The 12847-nt window shown below is 36.6% G+C and overlaps 1 protein-coding gene across 1 annotated transcript in view; it reads left to right on the plus strand.

The window, feature by feature from the left end:
- IQCM (IQ motif containing M) overlaps positions 1-12847 on the plus strand; it is a 452018-nt gene that overhangs the window by 212624 nt on the left and 226547 nt on the right. The window lies entirely within an intron of this gene.

A 12847-nucleotide genomic window follows, 5' to 3' on the forward strand; every position in this document is an offset into this window, starting at 1 on the left:
AAGATTTTATTTATTTATTCGACAGAGATAGAGACAGCCAGCGAGAGAGGGAACACAAGCAGGGGGAGTGGGAGAGGAAGAAGCAGGCTCATAGCGGAGGAGCCTGATGTGGGGCTCGATCCCATAACGCCGGGATCATGCCCTGAGCCGAAGGCAGACGCTTAACCGCTGTGCCACCCAGGCGCCCCTGAAGATTTTTTTTTCTGATCATTTTTTGTCTTTCATCTTTCATGTTTTGCTGATTTTCTTTAGTGATATATTTGGATTTCTTTCTCTTATCCTTTGCATGTTTATTAGTGGTTTTTGATATATGGTTACCATTAGGTTTGAGTATAATATCTTCTGCATGTAGCAGTCTATATTAGTTGATGGTTGCTTAAATTTGAACCCATTCTTTTCTCCTCCTTGCATATTAGGTATATGTTATTATATTTTGTATCCTTTTGTTGGTGAGTTCTTTGACTAATTTTTTAATAGATATATTCATTTTTTACTGCTTTTGTGTTTCCTACTTTTATAGTGCCACTTCTGGTCTGTCCTTTCCACTCAAAGTGTCTCCTTTAATATTTCTTGCAGGGCTGGTTTAGTGATCACAAACTCCTTTAGTTTTTGTTTGTCTGGGAAACTCTTTATCTCTCTTTCTCTTCTGAATGATTGCCTTGCCAGATAGAGTATTTCTTGGCTGCAGATTTTTTCCCCCCATTCAGCTCGTTGAATATATCATGCCACTTCCTTTTGGCTTGCCAAGTTTCTCTTGAGAAATTTCCTGCTAGCCTTATGGGTTTTCTCTTGTAATTTACTGACTTCTTTTGTCTTGCTGTTTTAAAATTTTTTCTTTATCACTGTGTTTTGCTAACTTAATTATAATATGTCTTGGTGTAGATCTGCTTTTGCTGGTTTTGATGGGAGTTCTCTGTGCCTCCTGTAACTGGATATCTCTTTCCTTCCCAGATTAGGGAAGTTTTCAGGCATTCTTTCTTGAAATAAATTTTCAGTCTCCTTTTCTCTCTCTTCTGGGACTCCTATAATATGAATCTTATTATATTTGATGGAGTCACTGAGTCCCCTAAGTCTATTCTTATTTTGTGTAATTCTTTTTTCTGTTTTTTGTTCAGCTTGATTACTTTCCATTACTCTATCTCTTATGTCACTAATTCATTTCTCTTCTTCTTCCATCCTGCTATTCATTCCTTCAAGTATGTTTCTCATTTCATTTATTCAGCTCTTTACCTCTGCTATGTTATTCCTTCACTTTGTGTTAAGAGTCTCACTCATGTCTTCCACTCTTTTTCTCAAGTGCGATGAGTATCCTTATGATCATTGCTTTAAATTCTCTATCAGGCATGTTACTTCTCTGTGTTTTGCTTAGATCTCTGGCCATGGCCTTGTACTCTTCTTTTATTTGGGATAAATTTTTCTGTCTCCTCATTTTGTCTGCCTCTCTTGTTTCTGTTTCTGTGTGTTGAGAAAGTCAGCTGTGCCTTCTGTTCTTGAAAGTAGTGACTTTATGAAAAAGAAGTCCTGTAGCGCCCTGCAGTGCAGTGTCTCCTGTTCACCAGAACCTGATGCTTTAGGAGAATATCCTGTGTCTGTTGCTGATGCCCTGCTGTTGTGTCTGATTCATTTTTTCTTTCAGTGCAGTTGTTTGCACTGACTCTCTGCGTATCGTGGGCTCTACTTGCTCTCTGTGGTGTTAGTAGGACTTAGGGAGGCCAGCTCTGAGGCAGTGTACCCACCAGCGAACTTGGGAGCAGGACAGCAGCATTAGCAAAATATGCCAAATCCCCCAAAGTACTGTGGCTGCTGTGGACTGCATGCTGGGGTGGCCAGGGGTGTGAGGCTGGGTATGGTACATGACGTTGGCTGGGTGTAGCTGGGCCTGGCACACCACAGTAGCTGGGGGTATGCGTGGCTGGGCTCTGCAGGGTGCCTGAGCAGGGCACACTGAGGCAGCTGTGCCCTGGGGCAGCTGATTGGGGTGCGTAGCTTTAACAAAATTTGTACTAAGCCCAGGGGGCTGATGCTAGCAGGCTTGGAGTGTGCGAGTCCTCAGGAGAACTCATGAGCCAGGCACACTGCTAGCAGGTTAAGTAGCAAGTGTGTGTAGCCCTGCCTCCTGCAGGTGGCTGTGTGTTTATGCTGGAGGGTGGGGGAGGAAAATGCCATCTGCCAGCGCCCTTGATTTTAGAGAAGTCCCTGAACACACTCTAAAAGCAGTATGAACAGATCTGTCTCCCATTTGCCCCTGGCATTGCATTAAACGGCTGTTTTTATGTTGCTTCTCCATGCAGGCAGCTGTCTCTTTAAGGGTAGCGACCCGGCTATCACTCTCCCTTCCCACTTGCCCACTGGTGACTCAGGAGACTTTTAAAGCTCCAGACTCCAAGTCCCACTGGTTTTACAAACTCTCAGAATTCAACCCAACTGGTTTTCAAAGCCAAACATTGTGGGGATTAGTCTTTCCCAGGTTCCTGCCCTCTCCTGCATTCAGCGCCCTCCCTCCCATGGGCAGCCTCCCTCTGCCTTTCTGATCTTCCTAACTTTCAGATGAAGTTTCTTCTCTGTATTTAGTTGTGGAGTTTGTTCAGCCCATCTTCGCTCACTCTCCAGTTTATTGACTTGGATGTGGATGATGACTGCCTAAATGTGGAATGGGATGAGCTCAGGGTCTTCCTACTTTGCCATCTCCCCCAGCTTTTCTTCTCTTTTTGTTAACCTCACAAATTAGACACAATTATTTATTTTTTTAAATAATATTTATTTTGTTATATTAGTCACCATACAGTACATCCCCAGTTCTTGATGCAATGTTCCATGATTCATTATTTGCATATAAAACCCAGTGCACCATGCAATACATGTCCTCCTTAATACCCATCACTGGCCTATCCCAATCCCCCACCCCCCTCCCCTCTGAAGCCCTCAGTCTGTTTCCCAGAGTCCACTGTCTCTCATGGTTCATTCCCCCTTCTCTTTATCTCCCCTTCATTCTTCCCTTCCTTCTCCTACTGATCTTCCTATTTCTTATGTTCCATAAATGAGTGAAACCATATGATAATTGTCTTCCTCTGCTTGACTTATTTCACTTAGCATAATCTCCTCCAGTCCTGTCCATGATACAGCAAATTTTGAGAAATCGTTCTTTTTGATAGCTGAGTAATATTCCATTGTATATATGGACCACATCTTCTTAATCTGGTCATCTATTGAAGGGCATCTTGGCTCCTTCCATGATTTGCACTGTGGAGTGGGCCTGACTCGTGGACCGGCACCTGCAAGAGAGCAGACAATTATTTTGTTTTATACTTCATTGTTTAGGTTTACCTACATGCTTACTGTCCCCCCTCCCCCGCTTTCTTTTTTTACTTGTCATTGTATCTAGCATCTCAGACCTACAGGATGATTTCTCTTCTTGAATTACATCCTTTAGACATATTAGTACAGGTCAGTTTGTAGAAAACTTCAACTTATAGTATATTTATTTTTTCCTCCTCCACCACACATTCTCAGCATTTTGATGTTATCACTCCTGTTTTCTGGCTACTGCAGTTGCTTTTCAAAACTCAGATGTTTTTCCAGTTATCTTTCCTTCGTAAGTAACCTTCCTCTGTCTCTGTCTACTTCTAAGGACTACTTTTTGTTATTGTTCTGCTAGTTTATTATGTGATGCATAAGTGTGGTTTTGTTTTCATTTATTCTGCTTATTGGGCTCCCTAAATTTGAAAATCACTGTTTTTCAGCATTCTGAAAAAAAAGATCTCTGCCATTATCTCTTCAAATGCTTTTTGTCTTCCCTTCTTCTTTCACTCAATTTCATTCTTTGCCTTTTTTCTTTTTCATACTTGCCATCTCTGTCTCTCATTGCTGCATGCTGGTCTCCTCCCCCCTCCCCCTGATTTCTCTCTTAGATTATTTCTTCTCTTTTTATTGAGTTACCGATTTTAGTTGTTATATTTTTCACTTTAGAATGTCTACTTGTTATTTTCCAAATCAGCTTAGTCAATTTTGATAATTTTTGGTTCATTTTAATCTATTTTTCTATACATGTAGAAATAAAAGCTCATTCTATTTTATGTTCTGTATATCTTATAATATTGCAGTGTTTGAGGCTCTGAATATGTAGTTTGTTGTTTATTCTGACTCCTTGATTGCTTTTTTTCATATGTTTACTGAACTTTCTGATTTTGAGCTCATTTTCTTGATATTATATTGTAAGAATTCTTTGAAACCTGGGTTTAAATTGCTTTCTTTTAAAAATGATTGATATTTGCTTTTACCTGGTGCTTTAGAGCATTACCAACCTGAGACCACTTTATTCTAAGCTTTTGCCTTTCATTTTTTTTGGGGTGGGGGTGTTCTGGAGCCCAAAGTCACCTAGGGCCAAGGTCGTGACAGACAGTCTCATAGTATCTCTTTATCTTTCTGTTCCTTTCTCTCTATAGGGAAATCATTTAATCTTGGTTTATATGCTAAGGTTTTTTGAGGGGTATCCTCAACTCTGACATTCTTTCATTCTCTGGCTCCAGTATTTGTTTTCCAACTGCAGGGCATGTAACTCATTAAAATCCAGGCTCTAGGTTGTCAGGAATTGCTATGCTATCTTTAAGGTAAATATAGGCTCCAGATCTAATACAATAGTAAATTCAACATTTCTTGTTATTTTTGATCAGAAAAGAATTCAATTAATTTCCCATCAGTTCAGTCATGCATTTAAAATATCTTATTTTTTGTTTTTAGAATTTACTGTAGTATTATGCTGTGGTTATTATGAACATATTCTTAGAAACAAAGGCCCTATTATATCTCTTATAAATAGATTTCAACCCTCAGAGGGACTTATATTGGTATGTAAACTACTCCATCCAGCTCTCTCCTTCTCATCAGTCTTTTTTTATCTACCCTGTTATACTTAAATTCCTGCATATAAAAGAATAATTCTTATAGTTTTGATTTCTCTTAGAGGTTTAAGAAACTTTGTCTAGTGACTGGTAAATAAATGACCTGTGTTTTGCTGGGTCACCTTCTTCAGTATTCCTTAATCTGAAAGTTGAATGGATTTTTGAGGCCATGGCCACTACAGAGTGGCCAGCATTATATTTGGGATTCCTCCATTTTTCTTAAGAAATGTGAAGAAAATACCACATTTAAAAATATCTTCCAAAATGGAGACTCTTGGCTCCATGAAAAGATTTTTGGGAATCTGCGTGGCTTTCCTGGGCTATCACAACTTCCTACAGGTGGTTCTATGGCTTGAAAACCCTCCTGTGGTTTGTATGTACTGGGGAAAGCTCTAAAATTTAATAATGTAAAGATACTGACTTGTGAAAAATCCCAGAATGATGTGTTTGATGCCTTCTAGTTCTGCATGTGTGCAAGGGGATTGACATTTTTCTCTTTAAACCACTTTTTATACAAGAAGTAGGAGCAATGTAAGGAAGGCAGCTTACTGCTATTTCACAGAAGGTGCTAGTGACATGACTGACTTCTGCTGGGGAAACACAAGTGTTAATAGTCAAGACTGGCAGAAAAAGATTTTCAGTTTATTTCATATGTTTTAATGTGTAATTGTAATTTTATATGCATATGCTATTAATGATTTTCTCTTCACAGTTACCTACTTTTAAACAAACCTTTCATTTTACCTTTAATGATGTGTTTATATGTACTTCTGGTAGGGTCACAAAACTGTTTAAAACTATGAAAATTCCTTGCTACTTAGAAAATATCCTTTCACCACATTTGGGGTAAGTATTGAGGGTGTAATATGCCAATTATAGATTACCTTTTTATAGAAAACATATTCTAGAATTCCACACTAATACTAGTAATATAGAAATATGTCTTAGAGTTAATAACCAAAGTGAAAGGCTTTCTTCCATATTTCATCTGTGGTTAAACAAGTATTTAATTATTATACTGTGAGGGAAATTAGAATTGTCAAAAAGATAAAAAATCCAGATGAAATATGGAAAGAAGAGGATAATTGATGGATTAGACAGCTACTTCTAAAAAGAAGCTTGAAGTGTAATAATATTGTGTAAATTATCAGAAGTAAGCTTGGTACCAGTTAAATTGTGGAATTTGAGAAAATACATGGGGCAAAGGAGTCTGAAAAGTGGTTTGGAACAAATAACACACAGGTTGTTACAAAATTTTGAGAAGTTTGACATGAGGGTTTAATAAATGTCTTACATCTTACATCAAGTATTTAGAATGTGTCACTCCAGATGCACTGTCATCAGGTGACTAAGAGCTCGAAGTAGTTTAAAGAAGCAGGTAATACCTATGAAAAGAGGAAAGATTTTGAGAGAGATTTGAGTTGAAACATTAAGGCAAAATGGACTTGAAATTTGAATATATGAATATGTAGAAAACTAAGACTTATAAAAAATCCCACAGAACTTCTTAAATAAAAAGACTGCTGCTGATTTTGCAAAAAGGAGACCACCGTCACCCCCCAAAAAAATCCAAAACAAAAACCAGTTTCTAATTCTGTTAGATACAAAGAGAGGACACAATGGAGGTTGTGAATTCAATGAACTTGCAAGGGAGTAACTGGAAAAAATCAGAGAATATCTTAATAATGAAAATCCTCAAGAATGTTTGTCTGAGGCTGTTTTACTTAGCAGCCTTCACATTTGACACCCTTCATCATGGAGAACATGCCAATTCAGTTAGTCTGGCCAAGAAGGAAGCAGTTAAAAAAATATTAAGTTGGCAAGCATAAATAGTAGTATCACATACGGACAGTGTGTTCTAAGCCAAGCACATTGTTTTGTGCTAAAGTATGGAATATATTGGTTGAAGTTAATTTTTGTAGTCATTAGTATTTTTGTAGCCATGCATGCTTGTCTTGGAACATCTTGAGGGCAACATTTAAAATATGTAGATCCTGCTTCATGTTTTATTATCACTTACATGTTGTACATAATTTTTTAAAGTACAGTATTATTCTTGAGGATGATTGTTTACTTTGAAAATGAAAACAGCAGGGAATTCTAAAAGTAACAAGTAGTTGAGAGATGTTACAAACTAATTCTCAAGCTTATTGTGGCATTCTAGCATAATTATAGAAGAAAAGTTAATCTTCGATCTTAAAAAATGAATGGCATAAAATACAAATTAACATGTACAAGTTAGATTGCATCTGAGAGAGCAGTATGAGACAGAATGAATTTAACTTTAAAAGAGAGAGTTATAATTTGCTTAAACTATTTAAAAATAATCATTCTTATGTCCTAATACTATTTTTGCAGTACAAACACAGCTCTTTTCCACATTCCGTCTTTATATTTATCCTTTATGTATTTTGAGATTTTATATAAGAGACTTCTTTTGCTTCAGTTGTCAAATACTGGTTAAACACATATTTGAAACGTAAAAAGCAAAACTAAAATAAGCATTTTCCTTGTGGTATCGTGAGCGTACCATATAACAATAACCAAGATGTTTGCTATTCCTGACTTCTTATAGAGTCTGAAGGGGAAGACAAAACCAACAATCCAAAATCCATTAACCTTTTACTCTTTTATCAAGACTACCCCAAATTCCTCTTATCTGAGACCATTTTTTTTTCAAAAGCTATTTTGTGCAAAATAATTGTCGTGGCGGGTTATAAAGTAGATACACAATTCATCAATGCCTCTCGGTATCAGTTTAACCTTTGGATCATGCTGAATGACTGGAGAGGGAATGGCCAGTTATTCTGTGGTCTTGTAGAATTATCTTCCCGAGCTGTTCTTTTAACTGTTGACTGATATTGAAATATTGTTAAAAAAAAACTACATTAATTTGTTGTAATTGCTGAACAGATGATGCTGAAGCTGACTGTCACATTACAGTAGGCTTCTTTTGAAGAACTCATGGAAAAAATTTTCACAAGAAGTTTGCTTCTCTTATAGACATTATGAATATTAGAACTACTGTGTTTTCTTTGTTACTTTGTGTATTAGTTTGCCAGGCCTGCCATAATAAAATACCACAGACTGGGTAGCTTGTAGAGCAGAAATGAATCTTTTCACAGTTCTGGAGGCTGGAAGTCTAAGATGAAGATGGTAGCAGAGTTGGTTTATCCTGAGTCCTCTCTCTTTGGCTTATAGATGGCTGCTTCTTGCTTGTCCTCACATAGCCTTTTCTCTGTGCACACGTGTCCCTGGCATCTCTTCCTCTTCTTATAAAGCCACAAGTTCTATTGGATTAGGACTTCACCCTTATGACCTCATTTAACCTCAAGACCTTATTTCCAAATGTAGTCACATTGGGGATTAGGGCTTCAGTATATGAATTTTGGGGGAACACATTTCAGTCCATAACATTTTGATAGCTAGGGATTTGAAAGCCACATCTGTGTGACACATCATGTAATATCAGAAAATATTATTTTCCTATCCATATTTCACCTTTAATCCAATTTTCTTATTTTCCTTTTCACATGTACTGTATTTTTTTGTAAGCTGCCTTGAATCTTTTTTATAAGACAGAGGACACATAAGTAAATAAATAAATTCTCATCTGTAATAGATTTGTATGGCTATTTCCTCCCTGGAACGATCAGTAGGAATTGTATTCCTGGGTGCCAAAAGGTGCTAGAGGGAGCTCAATGGTCATTCTCCTCTGAGTATTGTCAAACAGGAAAGTACTTAGACTGCAAAGCAAACCAAAAGTTTATTTGGGGTCTTTAGGAATTCCAACCCAGGAGACACTGATTCAGGAGGAAACTAAAATATGCTCCAAGAAGGGAGGAAAAGGACAGAGCATATACAGGCAAAACTGCAGGCTTATATAACTTATTGCGCAAGAACCCTGACTGGTGTGAGTAAAAATAATTAATGTCGGTCTATTTAGGATAGGTTACTATACCAGGTGCTAAGTTGGAGTTCAGCTCTGTGAACCTCATTCTGAGAATGGCAACACAAATGTAGCCATTTGTGGTTGGTACAATCTGAAAGTTCATGTCCCATCCAGGTGTGGTTGTGTATTTCCCCAGTGGTCTCCTGGCTCCTGGTTACTTAGGGCCCTTGATATTCCTGACTGCATTTTGGATGTTTCTGTTCATGGTATACATACCAACTTACATTAGTGTTTAGGTTTGTAATATATATTAGAATGGAATAGTTCTTTCTCCCTTTGATAATAGAACGTTAATGAAATTATAATTTTACACACAATGAAGTTGTTTTCCTACTTAAGTCAATTCTTCTTTCTCTTATTCTAGAAAACTTTAATGAAGAAAGAGCAACAGCCTATCAAACCAAAGCCGGGACCAAAGCCAGGACCCGGGTATACCTTTTTTTTCCCCCTGGTGTATCTTTTATAGACCGCAGAAAAGTAGAAATTAATGTGCTTGTTTTGGGTTTTATCTGGACTTAAGTATCTAGGTTTAAAGAAGTACACGTTGTTGAAAGTTCAAGTTTTTAGCATATCATTTTCAGTGTTTCCTTTTAATCCAACTAAGGCAAGGAGAAAAAAAATCTTTTTTTGGGGGGGGGGTATTTTAATGATCGTTCAGTAGGCCAGGCTGGAGCTTACTATGTAGTACCTGGGAAAAGCAGTATAACAATATGTATATAATGCTTCAGCTGTTTTGTGTAATAGAAACAGGATACTACAATTCACTATGCTAAAAGCATGCCTTTCAATGAATCTGTGAGGAATTCTTTAGATTGCTTTGCTACTATATGCAGCAAATTTATTGACAAACTTTAGTGAAAAACTATCGATTTTGTGAGGTAGATTGGACAGTGAAATGGAAAGAAGGGACTGTGGAAAGGTAACAGTGAAGTTTCTTAGAAGGACAGCTTTCACACTTGTGTTTTCTTATTCACTGGTAATACATCCATTCATTAATCCACCAAATATTATTTTAGTACTGATACTTTATCCATTTAATAATGAACATCGAGCACCTGCTATTTTAGGTGCTAAGGACAAAGTGAAAACAATAGACTCCTTACATCTATGGAACTTAAAGCCTAGGCAGATTGCTGTTCATCGTGGAAGGAGACAGAAATTGGTGTTTAAGTCCTATCGAGTGATGGGGATTTAGTGAATACCTCAGTCTTTCCATGGAACTCTTAGAAGGCCAACACCTAAGGAATGGAGACTATTTGCAGGAATAAGGGATTCACCTTAGTACTAAGGACCAAACACATTGATTTGCCCTAACAAAAGCATAAAACCAAGCCTTGACAGGTTAAAGATGATAAACCAGTAAATCAACCACCACCTAGAATAAAAAAAAATTCAACATTCCTTCGAGGACAATAACAGAACCCAGAATCTCTACAATGTACAATGTTTATATACAGTAAATAAAATACTAGACATGAAGAAACAGGAAAATCTGGCTTACATCAAAGAAAAAGTTATCTCAGATGTTGGAATTAACAGGCAAGAGCTTTGAAGCAGCTGTTAAAAATGTTCAAGGGCCTAAAGGAAAAGAAATTCATAATAACAGAGAATGCCAGTGTAGAAATAGAAAAGATAAAAAATAATCAAATAAAAATTCTGAAACTGAGAAATACGGTATCTGATATGAAAATGTCATTGGATGGGTTGAACAACATATTGGGAAAGGCAGTAGAAAAGGTCAGTAAACTTGTAGATCTATAGGGAGGTGTCTGAGGCAAAGTAAACTATAATTAGACTAAAAATGAACAAAGCCTTACTGACCTATAATTTAATATCAAGTGGACTACCATATATGAATTGGAGTCTCAAAAGGATAAGAGAAATAAAAAGAGGCAGAAAAAATAGTTGGAGAAATAATAGCTGAATTTTTCCTAAATTTAATGAAAAACGTCTTTACATATCCAAGATCATCACAACTAAGCAAGATAAATCCAAGAAAAACCCTGTGCAGGCACAGCATAGTCAGAGTTGAGAATCAAAGAAAGAAAAAACTTTGGAAATAACCAGGAGGGAAATGCACTTTATTCAGAGGGTTATAATTTTCAGAATGTTGGATGTCTTCTCATCAGAAATGATGGAGGACAGAAGGCTATAAAATTATATATGTAAAGTGCTGAAAGAAAAAAATTATCAACTGATAATTCTGTATCTAATGAAACTATATCACAGCATTGAGGATGAAAAAAACATTTTCAGTTAAATTAAAGAAGTGAGAACTTATTGTCAGCTGATCTGCACTTCGGGAATGTTAAAGGAAGTTCTTCATGCTGAAAGGAAATGACACTTGATGAGAATTTGAATCTACAAGAAGAGATAAAGAAGATTCAAAATAGAAAATATGTATTGATCAATATAAAAGAATATATATATTTTTAAAGTATGTTTTTAAGATTTTATTTTACTTATTTGTCAGAGAAAGAGAAAGCACAAGCAGGGGGAGCATCAGGCAGAGGGAGAAGCAGGCTCCCTGCTGAACAAGGAGTCAGATGTGGGACTTGATCCCAGGACACTGGGATCATGACCTGAGCTGAAGTCAGACACTTAACTGTCTGAGCCACACACACATCCCTAAAAGAATATATTTTTTAAAAAATTTCTTTAAAATTGACCATTCAAGGAAAAATTATAACATTATGTTACTTATAAGTTAGGTAGATGCAAATATGTGTCACTAATAACAAAAGAAATAGAGTTATTCTCTTACAGGTTTCTTTCATTTTATGTGTAGTGGTTTTAATTCTAACTAGAGTGTGGTAAGTTAAGAATTCATATTACAAATCAGAGAACAACTATTAATACAAAAAGGCAAACCTGAAAGTTAGTGCAGAAACTAAAATGGAATATCTAAAATGATTCAGTTAACCCAAAAGAAGACAGGAAAGTGGGACATATTGAGTAAATAAATAACAAATAGAAAATGGTACACTTAAACCCAACTGTAGCAATATTTATATTAAATATACAGAACAAACAGTATACTTAAATGTAAGAGCTCATCAGGCTGGATAAAAAAGCAAGACCCAACTCTCTGCTCTCTATAAAAGATGAATGTGAGGTAAAAGGAGAGTCAGGGATAAGCAATGAAAAAAAGCTAGCATAAGAGTGCTAGAGTGGGGGTGCCTGGGTGGCACAGCGGTTAAGCGTCTGCCTTTGGCTCAGGGCGTGATCCCGGCATTATGGGATCGAGCCCCACATCAGGCTCCTCCGCTATGAGCCTGCTTCTTCCTCTCCCACTCCCCCTGCTTGTGTTCCCTCTCTCGCTGGCTGTCTCTATCTCTGTCGAATAAATAAATAAAATCTTAAAAAAAAAGAGTGCTAGAGTGGCTATATAAACATCAAGGTAGACTTCGAGGACTATTTCTGGAGACAAAGGGAATGGACACTTTGTAATTGTAAAAATATCAATCAGAATTAGATAATAATCCTAAACGTGTGTGCCTTAGTAATAGAGATTCAACATAAATAAAGCGAAACTTGACAGGATTAAAGAGTAAAAAGGATGACAACTCCATAATTATGACTGGAAAAATTTCCCACTGCTCTTTTAGTAATAGGAAAATAAGTAAAAAGAATAAATAGTGATATCGTGGATTTGAACAAGCCACCAAGTAATTTGACCTAATTGACATTTATAGAAAACTACAGTCAACAACCGTAGGATATACATTTTTTTCAGTGCACATATAACATTCATTATAGAGATAAGAAAGCAATGAACTAAACCACAGAGCAACAATATAGCAAGTTAACAAAGCCAAAAATTGATTAATAAAATTTGTAAGGTCATAACAAAACTGATTAAGAAAAAGAAGAGATAAAACACAAATTCCGATATTAAAAATAAAAGAGATGTGAATAACTTCATGCCTACTACATGCAACAACTAAGATGAAGTGGACAAATTCTTTGAAAAAAGATAACATACCAAACTTACAGA

Source organism: Ailuropoda melanoleuca, chromosome 5, assembly GCF_002007445.2.
Source record: "Ailuropoda melanoleuca isolate Jingjing chromosome 5, ASM200744v2, whole genome shotgun sequence".
Lineage (NCBI taxonomy): Eukaryota > Metazoa > Chordata > Mammalia > Carnivora > Ursidae > Ailuropoda > Ailuropoda melanoleuca.